General features: G+C 34.0%; 1 protein-coding gene across 5 annotated transcripts in view; it reads left to right on the top strand.

The window, feature by feature from the left end:
• The first annotated feature begins 338 nt into the window (after positions 1-338).
• The window catches only part of ALG13 (ALG13 UDP-N-acetylglucosaminyltransferase subunit), a 69572-nt gene continuing 54919 nt past the window's right edge, over positions 339-14991 (top strand). For 3 of the 5 annotated variants that reach the window (XM_081042367.1, XM_081042366.1, XM_081042363.1), the window contains exon 1: positions 5583-6765. The gene's annotated coding sequence lies outside the window, so the exon portion shown is untranslated. Of the gene's footprint in view, positions 393-1984; positions 2109-2696; positions 2834-5469; positions 6766-14991 lie in introns of those variants that run through there. The other 2 variants (XR_013992929.1, XM_081042365.1) reach the window with 2 other exon arrangements.

Genomic DNA, 14991 nt, shown 5'->3' with positions numbered 1-14991 from the left:
CTCGGTGAGCTGGGTCGCTTACATCCATTAGGCCTAGTGAGGTACCTTGTTGGGGTCCGGGACCGTGAAAAGGGGTCATTTTTGGAAAACTACCTGAAATCGGCTACACTTAAGACTATTTGGCAGCCCGTGCTTTGATCTGAACACTGACTTTAGGGTTTGTTATTGTTACTGCTGTTTTTACAGTAACCTATTTAAAAGGCCCGCTTTCCCCCACACCCCGTTTCCGATCATCAAGAGCTTTGGTTACAACCTACTCGTCCTACAAATAGGTAGAGGAACGGTGGTACCATAACCCTTTAGTACTGAGTCATTTACTCTGGATGTTTACAGGTACAAGGATTCATTGAAAGAAGACCTTGAGAAAGCAGATCTTGTTATTAGTCACGCAGGTAAAGTTCTTTGGAATCTTACCATTTGGGTTTTGATAGACAATAAATAACAAACTTGAACCTTTTTGGAGTACAATAAAATCAGTAGAGTAACTCATAGTAGCCCTTTTGAATATAATACTTATTTGACTATAACAATTGAGAATATCATTGGACAAAGTATTTCTTGGTGGTAGAAGGATGGGAAAATAATCACTGTACCACAATTTTACAGGAAGAAACCCTAAACACGGACAAAATGATTTACCCAGTGACGAGTGTAAAGAGTTGTCAGTTGAAGTTAGTATTGGAGCTTAGATCTGCAGTAATGTTCAGCCATCTAGTAATTGGTTGGATTAATCATGGAGAAACTGGCTTTGAAAGATGTTTTACATTTCTGTTAAATGAGAATGAAATGAATGCAGTCAAAAATATTCTATAACAATCACATTGCATTGCCTGCTCTTCAGAGAACCATCCTGATCTAGTTAATTAGACTGCCAGTACCTTCAGAAGAACTGCTTTTGGGGAGTGTTCCAATTTTGACTTCTGGATAAGTGAGGGACGAAGTTTCGTGGTTCCTAAAAAGCCTCGTTTGGAAAGAGAAAAGTTATTACAAATAGGCATTACTAAGAAATTGGTGATTAGAAATGTATACGATAATAACAGATTTTGGTACTGTTGTATGTGATTTGTATATGTAACTGGTTGAATCATCCTAAACAATCCTATGAATTAAGTATTATTAGAATGAAACAGACACAGAGGCTAAGTAACTTGTCCAGTTAGTAAGTGGTAGACAGATAATGGTCTGATGCTGAAGTCTGTGTTCTTAACTACTTCCCTAGAATTATTTACCCAAAAAGGATTTGTTTACTCACTTATCAGTCACCTTGCTCCCATATAAAGTATCAAATGATTTTAGATTTCAAAGTTGATTTGACCTAAATATTGTATATGTGCACATTTGTGGAGATTTATCTCTATGTTTGGAATGGTACCTCACAGGCAGACTCATAAGGAGTGGTCAAAATTTTTCTTTATTGATGCCTGTCACTATTGAAGGCTTGCTTTTTCTACTTGTGTTTGAATAGACGTATAGTACAGTTTCATGTACAGTATGTTGAACTTGAATTTTATTTGGATTTGAGATCCACGCCCACGGCATATTACTAGAGGGCAAGTGGCAAAGCAGTGAATTATAGCTCATAATATTGTTGGCAGTATTAAAAATGTATGTTTCAAGTCAGGTTTATAACACATACTAGAGAGTGACAGGTAACTATACAAGGTGTCACAAAATAGAGTGGATTTTTAAATTAAAAAAAAAAACTATTGCAGTAAAAGACACATTGTCATTAATCCTCAAAATACTCCCCCTCACTTTGAACACATTTATCCCATTGTTCTTGCCACTTTCTGAAGCAGTTCTGGAAGCCCTCTTAAGTGACTGTCTTTAGTTGCACTGTTGTGGCTGCCTCGATTTCATGAATGGATTCAAAATGTTTTCCTTTCATGGTCGTTTTGACTTTTGGGAAGAGCCAGAGGTCGCATGGTGCCAGATCCAGTGAATAAGGTGGATGAGGACACACCATAATGTTTTTATTTGACAGAAGTTGGCCGTGTACCAGAAGCGATGTGTGACACGGAGCCTTTCCGTTGTGATCAAGAAATATGGTGAATGCTGCCGTCGAGTGCCATCCAACGGAAAGGCAGGGATCTTCAATACAGGAAACGGTATGTTGAACCTTAGTAATGTGTGACAAGTTTCAACTTGTTCAGTGTAGTTAGTCGGGTTTGAGCTAAGGTTGAGAGAAGATATGTTTTAAAGTGTGCTGTAAATCATCCTCAATCATGACAGTGCTCCGTTTCACACGTCACTTCTGGTATACAGCAATTTCTGTCAAATAAAAACATTTCGGAGAGTCCTCATCCGAACCTTATTCACTGGGTCTGGCACTGTGTGACTTCTGGCTCTTCCTCAAAGTCAAAATGATTCAGGACATTGAGGCAGCCACCATAGCACAACTAAAGACACTCATGGAAGAGGACTTCCAAAACTGCTTTGGAAAGTGGCAAGAGTGATGGGGTAAGTATGTTCGAAGTGAGGGACAGTGTTTCGAGGGGGATTAATTGCAATGTGTCTTACTGTAATCTTTTTCCCTCCCACCATATTGTTTGAGCACACCTTTTGGCATTTTGAATGTTTAATTAAAAGTCATGGTTTATAGTTCTGCCAACTAAGTTTTCCATCTTTCAAGTTCTAGCACAAAGCTTGGTGGAACACCTTTATTTAAATTGTATTAACAAGTTTTATTTTTATAGGTGCAGGAAGCTTTTTGGAGACTGGAAAAAAGAAAGCCACTTGTAGTGGTTATAAATGAAAAGTTGATGAACAATCATCAGCTGGAATTGGCAAAGCAGCTACACAAAGACGGGCATCTCTTCTACTGTACCTACAGGTATACTAGAGACTGATTATTTGTCTTCTTGTCTTAATTCCTCCCTAGCTGTTCTTACCCACCTACCTAACCCATCTGTCTCTTTGACCTCTTATCTTCTTGCACTTATCAAACGTACTTTGATTTTCTCACCTGTAAAACCCTCTCATTTTTTTGTCTTCCACTTTGACTGTAATCTCTGTTGCATTTCTTTCTATGCCTGTATCATTGCATGTGACTGCTGAGCATGTGCGTGTGTGTAATGTACGTTCATCTGCATGCTCAAGTCTCTGAGAATATAATTTTTGAGTTATTCAAGGAAGGCATTTGCTTATTTTTAATTCAGGGTTTGCCTTCAGTAAATCCACTGGAATCTCTAAATTAAGTTTACTCATTCATTAATTCAACTATGCCTAATAGGTGGCAGGCATTGTTTTAGGTGCTGTGGGTTCAGTGGTAAACATGAGATAAAATCCCATGGTGCTTATGTTCTAGTTGTGGGAGGTAGACAGTTAACAGTTCATAAATAAGTGATCAAGATAATTTCACATGGTGAAATGTGTTATGAAGAAAATAAGGCAGGGTGATGTGATAGCGTGGGTGAAGACTAATTAGATAAGATGGTCAGGGAAGGCATGACAGGTTGTTAGGACATTTGAACTGAAACACGAATGACAGGAAAGAGCCAGTCATGTGAAGCTCTAGAGGCAGAAGGAACAGCAGCAATTGCAAAGGCCCTAAGTTGGAAATGAGCTTGGAGTTTGGTGTGTCTGAGGAACAGAGGGAAGGTCAGTGTGGCAGGAGTATAGTGAGCAAGAGAGAATGTAGTATAAGATGAGGCTGGACGGGGATAGCTCACGTAAGAGTGATTTAATTCTATGTTTAGTGAGAAGTCATTGGAGTATTTTAAGCAGTGGAATTACTTTACAGTAAGGAGAATTATTTTCTAGAAGTACATTAGAATTCAACAGGAACTGATCAACATCACAATAGAAGGATGAAGAAAATTGCTGGTTTGTTTTCTATTAATTCTTCTTGAGACACTAGAAGCTTGCCAAAGGGTCAGGTCAGTAATTCCCAATTGTTTAACTTTAAAAGCTATCCTAATTTGACGTTTTAAAAAGTATAGACCTCATAGAAGAATTGCAAAGTGCATAATTTTTTACATTATAATTAATTCAAATTAATTTGAAAATTAAAAAAACAAACAAACTTTAGAAGGTACCAGCTGGAACATAGTAAGCTTTTCTTTTAACTTTACTGCGTCTGTCTCGTAGGCACTCAGTAAGTACTTGTTCATTCATTAAATGTTTGTTGAGCTTTCCTTTTTCTCCACAGCCTCTCCAACACTTGTTACTATTTGTTTTGTTGATGAAAGCCATTCTGACTGGGGTGAGGTGATATCTCATTGTGGTTTTCATTTGCATTTCTCTGGTGATGGAAGGAGAACTGACTCTGGGTGGTGAACACACAATGGGATTTATAGACGATGTAATACAGAATTGTACACCTGAAATCTATGTAAATTTACTAACAATTGTCACCCCAATAAATTAAAAAAAAATAACATGATATGGACAGAAAGACAAAAAAAAATGTTTGTTGAGCACCTATTATGTGCTAGGCAGTATTCTAGGCAGTTAGCATATATCAGTAAACAAAGCAAAGATTCCTGTTCTCATTGAGAGGAGATGGATTCATTGATTGTTTCAGGAGCAATTGTTGATGTTCTAACCCCTATAATAATGGAGGACAGGGAATATCAGGGTGGCTTTGTAATATAGAAGCCATTCTTAAAACCATTGTAAGTTGAAGAGAATCTACGTAATCAAAATTATGTGGGCTTCAGATAATGTGCAGATCTGTCCGTGGGTAATTGAGATTATTAGCAGTTAACATCATTTTTTAAAGAGGAATAAACTCTAATCTTCCTGTTTTTTGCAAGTCAGTTTTTTAAGTGGCTGGTTTAATTAAGTTTTTGAAGTAATAGTTTCATGTTGTAGTTTGGAACCTTATTTCCAACATGCATGGTGATTGTACATTGGATTTATGATAGTATATTACCAGCAGAAAAAAGTTACTTCACAATCTTCATGCATGGTCTAGTAGTCTCCCCAGCTTAATTGTTGTTGTCTGGCAGCTGTAACTTTTGGTTTCGTTTATTCTGTTTTCATAAATTAATTAATTTTGCTTCAATTTCTATCTGCCCAGTCCTGACAAGTGTTCCAAACCCATGTGACCACATCTTTTCATGAAATAACATTTCTGAAATATTTCAGTTGACATCAGAGATAAAGTGTACCTGTTAAATTGATATTGACATGTAGTGTTTTCTGTATTGCTTTAATTTTACCGTGTTTCCCCCAAAATAAGACCTAACCGGAAAATAAGCCCTAGCATGATTTTTCAAGATGACATCCCCTGAACATAAGCCCTAATGTGTCTTTTGGAGCAAAAATTAATACAAGATCTGGTCTTACTTTTGGGGAAACATGGTAGTATGTATACCTATAATATTAAAATACATGAAAATTCACATGTACAGTTTGAGAAGCATCACAGTATTCTTGGAAGTTAGATGTAGTGATCAAGTGGGCAGCAGATGAATTATTGAACTTTCTCCCATGTTACCTAATATTTTTCTTCTTTTGTTTTAGCACGTTTCCTGGGCTGTTACAGTCAATGGACTTATCAACACTGAAATGTTTTCCTCCTGGCCAGCCAGAAAAATTTTCTGCATTTTTGGATAAAGTTGTTGGATTACAAAAATAAACACTAAACTAAACTCTCAACACTTTAAAAACACCCCCCCCTCCCAGATCCAACCTATGGAATGTGGTTAAATCAAATACATAATATATATTTGCAGAATAACGTAAATTAATAAACTTCCTACGTCTCTAAGAATCTTAGAAAATTTTATGGTGTTGAATATTAGCATTTGGGTCCAAATCATAATTGCAATTTAGTAAGTTTAATAGATTTTTCCCCGTGATCTTCATATTTTAGTGAAATAGAGGTAGTGAGCATTCACAGATTGTATCCTAGAATCCCAAATGGAATTTGAATCATGAACAAAATGAATTAAATTTTAAAACTTTGAGAAGAATCTCAAATGTAGTTAGTTTGATGTTTCTTAGAATAAGAAAAAGAAATAGTAACAAACTTGTAAAAAAATTTTGAGAGTCAGCTTCATAATCCAAGAAACCTCATTTTTAAAAAAGTAAAAATAATGGATGATGTACTTTGAAATAAAAAGCTCGATAATTACCTTAAAAAGATAAATAAGATTAACTGTTATACTTGGAGAAACTTTTATCCTCAAGAATAGAGGGTAGTGGATGTGTTCACTTTTTTCCTCTAAAACAGAAATAGACAGTGACAAAATAATCTTGGCTAATGTCAAAGCTTTACTGGTTTGAGAAGAGTAAACCAAAAGGACTTAAGCCAATAGGACTTACTAGTGTTTTTTAAGAACCCTCTCACAGTGGTATTGAATCATTTACGGTAACAGGAATTTATAATTTATGTATTTATAAAATTAGTTTTACAAATAAATCTGATATGTATAATGGGCTAAATAATGGTTTTAAACTTCATATAACTTGAGATACCTATATTATGAAATTCTGATTAAAGTAAATGGTCTCAAGACCTGTAAAATAAACTAGATTACCTGTGTTCATAGTTTTCTGGTAGTAAGTTTGGGTAAATCCATGCATAAAAATAGAGAATTCACTATAAATATCTACTTTTCATTATATCCAAAATGTTGAATATCTTAAACTGGGATATATTTAATAATGTTTCTGTAGATTTATTTTCCTGATTGTGTTTCACTTAGGCTAATATTAATGTAAATTACTAATGGTAGAAGGTGGTGGCTGAGAAGTACTCTGGTTAGCAGGAGGAAGCCAGCTTGGATAAAAATTTTGCTGAGAATAACCTAAAAAGTGAGTAATCTACATCTACATAGTTGAGAATTCACAGTACCGTAATCGTAATTGCATATTAATGTTATACTAATGTAGGAAAGACCCTGTTTAAATCCATAGAAAGAATTGACGTTTTGGGGCTGTGTTAAATGTGTTTCTCTAATTTGAGAAAAACTGGCTTAAAATTTATGTTGCTCGCTCAGTCTTTAGTTATTTTATGTCATGAAGGACTAACAGAATCAAATAAAAGGGTTTACTCAAATTTGAGACAACTAAAAAGCAATAGGGAAGCAGTATAGAACCCCAGATCCTCCGCTTGCTTCTTTCCCACAAGAATACAAAACCTAGATTGCAGTATTTCATTCAGCAGAGGCTTAAGTCAATGGTGTCAATTGTGTGGAGTGACCTCTCTTGACTGTACCTTTGTGAAATGGGTTTAAAAATCAAAGGATATCTTAGAATCATTTGAATATGGCAGGAATCCTCAAGACCACCTAGTCCAATCCCATCATTTCTCATGAGAAAGAAAGCCTCAGGTTAGGACTTGTCTGAAATAACAGCCTTTGGCAGAGCTTCCACTAGAAGCAGCTTTTTGACTCCCATACCATAATGTATATATTGTAAGTTTTTTGTTTCTTTATACTTGTTTACCTAGTATTTAGTTATTTTAATTCCTTTGAATGAATTTTCATTCAAAGTGTTTGTTCATTTCCAGAAGTTGTTTATTTTAGTAGGAATTTCACACTTAATTGGGTTTTCCTTTGGTATATGACATCCTTGATTCAGAGTTAACAAATATTTGATTATGAGTTTTTGAGTAGCAAAATGCCTTGGGTAGAATTAATACTAGATTGAACGAATGAAGATTTGAAGACAAAGAATTATAGATTTTTTGGAGTTAGAAGAGAATTTTAAAAATACCTAGTGAAACTACTCATTTTACAGATGAGGAATAGGCTAAGATAAATCAATTGCCAAGTTTACATCTATTGGTCCTTATGAGAAAATTAAGGGTAATCAAAATTCTATTAGAAATATTTGCTCAATAAAGTAAGATTTGTTTGGTTTCATTCAATGACAGGGCTTCAGGTTCTTGACATCAATGAGGAAGTTGAATGCAGTCAATTTAGCAGTTTTCTGTTAGAGGTATTCAGATTTTCAGGGATAAGGAAGCAAAAGAGAAAGGTTAGTATTTTGAGAAATTCACGTCGTGGATAGGTTCAGAGGTGTGCAGGTAATAAATAGAAAGTTGATGTTAGAGTAGATGACAAATGAGGTTATAGGATGACCTTGGCAAGTAAGGGCTTTCATTTACTGTGTATTCATAATTTGGGAGCAAAGAACTAGAAGGATTTGGTGGTAGGTGTAAGATAGTACAACTGATGAACTTGATGTGGGGTTCTGGAACATTTAAAGGTAGTTATCTAAAAGTACTGTCAAGTGTGATTTTAGATAACTTAGAACACTACTTTGTGTGCTTTTAAAGGTGAATTATGTAGACACAAAGGGAAATATAAAAATTATACCACTTATTTGATAGTTTGAGGAAATGTTTTCCAAGAATAAAAAACAGTTATTTTTCTTAGCCCTTTATTATGGTATGAGCATTTAATCCCTTTGATTTGTTCGAAATATAAAATTTTCTGAGATGAACAAAAATATGCATACAGTCTGAGTAATGAGATGTATGGTAAGATTATTTGAAATTGTTTTTTGGGGAAAGATTTGTAATGGGTGGTCTTCATAGCTGTGTGGTAATCTTCTGCTGTACAATTAGTATACATTTTTATGCAGAAATGAGGAATGATAACAGTTAACGCGTGTTGCATGCTTAGTATATGTATCAGGTACTATTCATAGCACTTTACAAGTGTGAACTCATTACATCTTTACAATAATCATATGAAATACTGTTATTTTCCTATTTTGTACGAGAGGAAACAACTTAGAGCATGATGTAAAAAGGGAGTTTTATGCTTCTTAAACATCCAAAAAATGGTCAGGGACTTGTAATTGGAATGCTGAATTCCAGTATATTTCCATAATTTATGGGGACAGAAGGATAATATTTGAAACCAGGACTATTCCAAGAAATTTAGATTGCCACAGGTATATAACCTATTTCAATTTATACATCGCTGTTTAAAAGCATACTAATTTCTATTCATAAAATCCATGTAGAGAAACTCCCAATTGGCTTATGTCATTGAAAGTTATTTATTGGCTCTCTCCTGTTCTCGTTAAATAATTGTGTTTTAGGTTCAATTTTTGGTTCTCTGCATATATTCCGGGGTGCCAAAAAATGTATACAAGTGGACACTTTGGTCAACGTTGCTCAAGCAATAGTTCGCTGAAATCAGAAGTGTCTGGACACTGATGGTAACCTCTTATAATTGCAGAAGTCAAATGTGACTTGCATTCATCTGTAGTTGTTATATATTGAGTATTAACAATTTTAATACAGTTTTCTTTTCCTAAAATGTGTATACATTTTTTGGCACCCTCTGTATTTTCTTGGTATTCACTCCCAGAACTTCTACTACTGACTCCCTGATGTCTTCCGACTCTGATATGAGCTCCTGAATGGTATTTCTAATTGCTTACTGGTCACCTTAATTCTCTAAGCACCTTAAGCTCGATATGCCCCAAACTAAAATCATATTTCTCCTTTTCATTTTTCTGAGATCCTTATCTCTATTAGTGTCATCACCATTTTCCAGGCTTTTATACTTTTGTATCTCTAACCCTTTATTGGTCACCAGGTACTCTCAGCTTATTTCCAAAATAGTCAAGCCCATTTATTTATTTGTTCATTTAGTCTTTTAATACAAACACATACTAAGGATCTACTTTTGGTATCAGAGGATCCAAAACTCCTATTCTAGAGGAACTCTTACAGTTTACTTGCAGGGGAACTACTTCTTCATTCTTGAGTTCTTTGCCTGAAACACTGTAGGCCTTCCATAAATAATAAATGTACTTCTGTAACTTAGTACTCTTTTCTCCTTATCTTGATTAGGATTAGGTATTGGTTCTCAAACACTGTCACCTATCACACATTCATTTCATACTGTCTTTTTCTTGGAGGTATCTAGTATGTCTCTTGTTGGGAAGAAAGATGTGACCATCATGGTATATAGTGAAATCTGTAGGATCAAGCTTTTATAGGAATGACACCTAAAACAGTGTTGAGCCTTTGTAAAATCCTAGTGGTAGTTAAGGGTCTGTCAAATAATGGTACTTGTTGGGGATTTTCAGTAAAACATGATGCTAAAAATCAAGAGGTTTATTAAAAGGAGTGACTAATATTTTCCAGTAAAAGATTACATGGAGAAAGGTTTACGATAACCACCAAATGACACAATTTAATTCCTTGTTAAATGGTTAATTCCTTACTTGAATATTCTAGCAAAATCTATACTGTGTAGTTCTTTTCATTATAATTTTTGCAGGTGACTAGACAAAAGGTGCTCATATCAATCTAACTAGCTTCAAACATGAATGAAGCCCACCCATATGCTTAACTTTAATATTCTTGAAAATTATTTTGAGGTGCTTTTATACCATTATATATCATCTAATGGTATTTCACTTTTAAGATCTTTGTTTTTATGAATGTTCACCACATCCTTGCTACAGTTATTTATGTTGATTGGTACTCTCATGATTTCATTTTGATGGGTACAGCCCTGCTCTTAGATTTTTTGAGTAATGGACCCTTCAAACTATTTAAAACTATTGCTTCTTTCCCTACTCCCACATATACACATTTTGCAGTGAATTTCAGAGAGTTTACAAGTACCTTGAGGCCCCCAGGTTAATCCCTAGAATGAGGCCACCTTCAGTAACTTCATTCCTATGTCACTGTTCATTAATATTCTGGTGATAACTGCTAGACTCTTTTATAATTAAACACTCTGATTAAATACATTTAAGTTTAGTAATTCACAGTTTTTGTAATATAACACCAATTGTAAACTTTGCTCAAGTTAAAACAGATCAAACACACATTTTGAAACGTAACCTAATACCCTTATACTATTGAGTCAGTATCTCTAACCCATGTCTGTGTAGCACTGTTTTCATTGATCAAAGGAACTAAATGGAATTTTTTTCATTTGTAGTGATAATTTTAGGGTATACTACATTAGGCTATTTGGTAAAGCAATACATATTTTAATTATTTACTGTCAAGTGTGCTTCTAAAGTATTTGCTGAACTTAACACTTACTATTGGAATGATGTCTGTGAGACGACATATATTGCAACTTTTTTACTGTTCATTTCTCCTCTTGTCCAGAATATATTGGTTGTCTCTCTACTACCACTGTGAAGTGGGTGGATAATACACTCCCCAAATTTAAGAGTGAGAAACATTCCTAAATCCTCGGCCAGAGTATTCTGGGTCTCAGTTTTCGTATTTGTGAATTAGCAAAACTTTCCTCATAGGTGATTTCTAAGACAAAACCAGTTGTGCGGCATGTTTGAAAATAAAAAATGTCATTGAAATAATACATTTTCTCTTGGTTAAGAGTTTTTGTTTTAAGAAATAGGAGTAGGCTTAGAGATATTTCTCTAGAATTCAGAGTGTATAGACCAAAATGATACAAAAAGCAAAGTCTTTATTGAATTTCATGTATAATTTCATATTCAGTTTCTACCTGGGGTTATAGTTAGAGAATTAAAGTTTATTTAGAGGTTTAAGTGAGTAGGTATTTCCAGTGCATCAAAACAAAGAGAAGAATATTCTAGTTGTTATTCTCCCTTACCTCATCCCGTCTGTCTGTAGATTGATTAGACACTGCAAGTGTCTTAAATCAGAAAACAATAACCATAAAACAACCCTCAATATTTCTGTGCCAGTATGATAATATTTTAAAGCAAAGTACTATTTTCCTTTTTTTTCCTCTATTCTATATTAGAATGCTTCAGGTGGAAGAAGGGAAGGAAATGAAAATAAAGTGGCTCTTGGTAATGTTTTTTTGTTTTGCATATCACTGCTCTGGGAAATTAATTATTTTTCTTGTCTTTATCCTCTCCTTCCTAAAACTTGAGGAGGAGGTTTAATAGCTCCCTGTGGCCAAATTTTGTTGTAGAATCATTGTATTCCCTTCCCTCATAAATCCTGTCTGTTTAAATGTCCACCAAGAAAAGAAGTGACAGGTTCTATTTCCAAGGTACTGTTAAAAATATTGTTTTAAAAGTTTATCATTGTATTTTTAAGTAACGAAAAACCTTAAAAAGTGGTCTATAAAGTTGAGGAACTATTTCTCCCAATTGGCCTCAAGTTATTTGGTACTAAAAATAATTGAATCACAGTTCCTTAGACCTGAAAGATAACTTAGAGATCATGTAGCCCGTTTTCTTCATTTAACAGATGAGAAAACTGACTCACAGAGATTAAAGTGGCATAACCAAGTTCATAATTTTCATGGTACCATATTGCCTCTCAGTGTCAAGCATCATGTCATATATACATTTGCAATTATACCTTGTAGTCACAGATAATATGCTTTAAAACAATTCAAGCATATGCCTCATTTAATTGAAATATGAAGGAGAGTTATCTAAAATTAAAATATTAGAATTGCATAAGAATTATCTATATATTGGAAATATATTAGACTATTAATGTCTTAGAATTATAATAATAACATTCATATGTTATACTACAAGGAATTTTCCCATTTAATCAGTGAAATAAGAAATAGACAATTCTAGCAATTAAAAGGACAAATGACATTTTCAACTTAAATTACATTATAAAAAGTAGTAATTATAAAATTAAAGCATGTCAGTTGCATAACAGGTCAAATAATATAATTATTTAAAGTTATTTTTATTTTCTTCAATTTGTCTTATTTTAATCGGTATCCAGAGTACAGTGCCTAAAAAGTCTTAAGGCAAACATTTTTCTTCCCATTTGCAGATGTCAAAGGGAGGAACTCCATAAGCATTGGAGAAACCTCTTCTGGGGAGTTATATTTGAATTTTGGTTCTTTTTCCAGTTGAATTTAAGTGATATTGTTCTGGTTCTTACTTTTCTTTTTTTCTTTTTTTTTTTTTGACCAAAGAATAATTTCTTAGTGAACTGCTTTATTTGTCAGGTAGCAGCTAATAGCAGTCAATACTTATTAATTAAGCACTTACGTGCTATGCACTTGACTTGTATTATCTTAAGTAATTATTTCAACAACTTTATGTATAAGTCACAGAAAAATTTCTAGACCAAAATTTCTCAAACTTTGGAACAATTTAAAAGCAGTAGCTATAGTGCATTAAAAACCATTATTATCTTGAATGCTGCCTGCTTTGACCTGGACTTTCCCAAACCTATTTTCCCCTATGGTAAAGGGCAGGTCAAAGTTAAGCAGGTAACTGACATTCTTTAGATCCTTCAATATTGCTAATGGACATTGTGAACCTCAAAGATATAATAGGATTATTGTATGCAGTGTTCCTGAAATTTGAGCTTTGAAACTCTAGAAACACTAATAACTTATGGAACACATTCTAGAGCACTGGTTCTCAAAGAGTGGTCCTGGACCAGTAGCATCAGCATCACCTGAGAACTTGTTAGAAGGGTAAATTCTTGGGACTCACCCCAGACCTGACTCAGAATATCTGAGTGGGGGGCATATCCGTGTTTTATCAAGGCCTTCATTAGAGAACTACTGTTCTAGAGGTTTATAGGATTGGAGTAGTTTGCTGTGGAAGAATAGTCAACCAATTAGGATTTCAAGTTCAATATCTATTGCACTTCAAAGAACAGTATTAAATACTATGAAGGGGCTTTCCATTATATACAGGATGAAGTCTAGTATTGTCCTACAGCTCTTTTTAAAAAACTCCTATTGTACTAATTTGGGGAACGTAACTTGTATATAACCACCTCTGAGCTTTTGTTCATGTCTGTTCTTTGGTATACGATACCTCTTTATAATAATTGTGTGACAATATATAGTTCTAACACTATTACTGATTGGATGTGAAAACTTGGACAAATTATTTGAAACCCGTTTTTTTCATCTGTAAAATAAGAGATCCTTTGTAGCTGTAAAATTATACTTATTTATTTTCCCAGTTTATTTTACTATTGTTTCTTGCTCACTTACTGAATATTTTTTTAAAATTTTCATTAGTTCTTAATACACATAAATAATTATTAACTAGTCCCACAAGGCTTATAACAAGAAATAGCAGTTCTATGTTCCACTATTCCACATCTGTGATCATACTTCCTATAGGTGACCACATTACACTATTTTGTATGTTTTATAAGTGATACGTTCAAACTTGTTTTTGTTTTTTAAACTTAAATAACATCTGTAGACTTCCTACTGGGGAAGAAGAGACTTTGTCTCTTCCACAGTAGGAAGTCTATAGATGATATCTAAATTTAAAAAACAAATTTAATTTTATCAGTTCTGGTGCGATGTTTTCAGTAGTGACATTATTATGATTACTTAAATACAATATTGCTCACATCTGAATCATGTAGTATGTATTCATTGATTACATTTCCATTTCTATACCTCATTTTTTCATTTGCTCAGTTTTCAATAGAAACATCCTCAAATTCTCCAACAGAGATGTACATCTTTCCTTGTACATTTAAACAGGTTATCTGTAACTTCTGTTATTATTTGTTTTGAAATATCTGTGCTGAAGTTCTTGTTCATTTCACTTGAACTACTCATTCTCTGTTTAGTCCTCCTGAATGTTTGTCCTTCTGGGATTTCCCCTTCATCCTTATTTTGGCAATTACTTTTGCTTCTCTTTTGTGTTGAATCTTTTGCTTCCAGGACTCTGTGCTCCCTGCACCCTTTTTTGTGGTTTAACTTATTTATTTTGGTTTCAAATACTCTTCAGTAGCTTTCTGAGAAAGGACAGTAAATTATTTTAATCTCCCATGTTTGAAAACACCTTCTACTCTCCCTTCTGATTGATAGGTTCATACAGAATTCAAGGTCGGAAATAATTTCCCCTCAAATATTGAACTTCATTGTTTCTAGCTTCTAGTTCTGTTGAGTTTATTGCTATGCATATGTGTTATCTTTTGTACATGACCCATTTTTCCTCTCTGAAAGTTTTTAGAATCCTTTCTTTGTTCCTTGATTCCAGAAATGTTATACGCATTGCTGATCATCTTTTTTTGCTTTCATTTTCTGGTTATTTCATGTACCTTTCAGTCTAAATATAGATATTTATATCCTGCAGTGCTAGAATTTTCCTTATGTTGTC

The sequence above is a fragment of the Rhinolophus hipposideros genome (assembly GCF_964194185.1).
Source record: "Rhinolophus hipposideros genome assembly, chromosome: X".
NCBI classification, from domain to species: domain Eukaryota; kingdom Metazoa; phylum Chordata; class Mammalia; order Chiroptera; family Rhinolophidae; genus Rhinolophus; species Rhinolophus hipposideros.
Note: the sequence above shows the minus strand (reverse complement) of the source record. Positions and strands in the feature narration are given on the sequence as shown.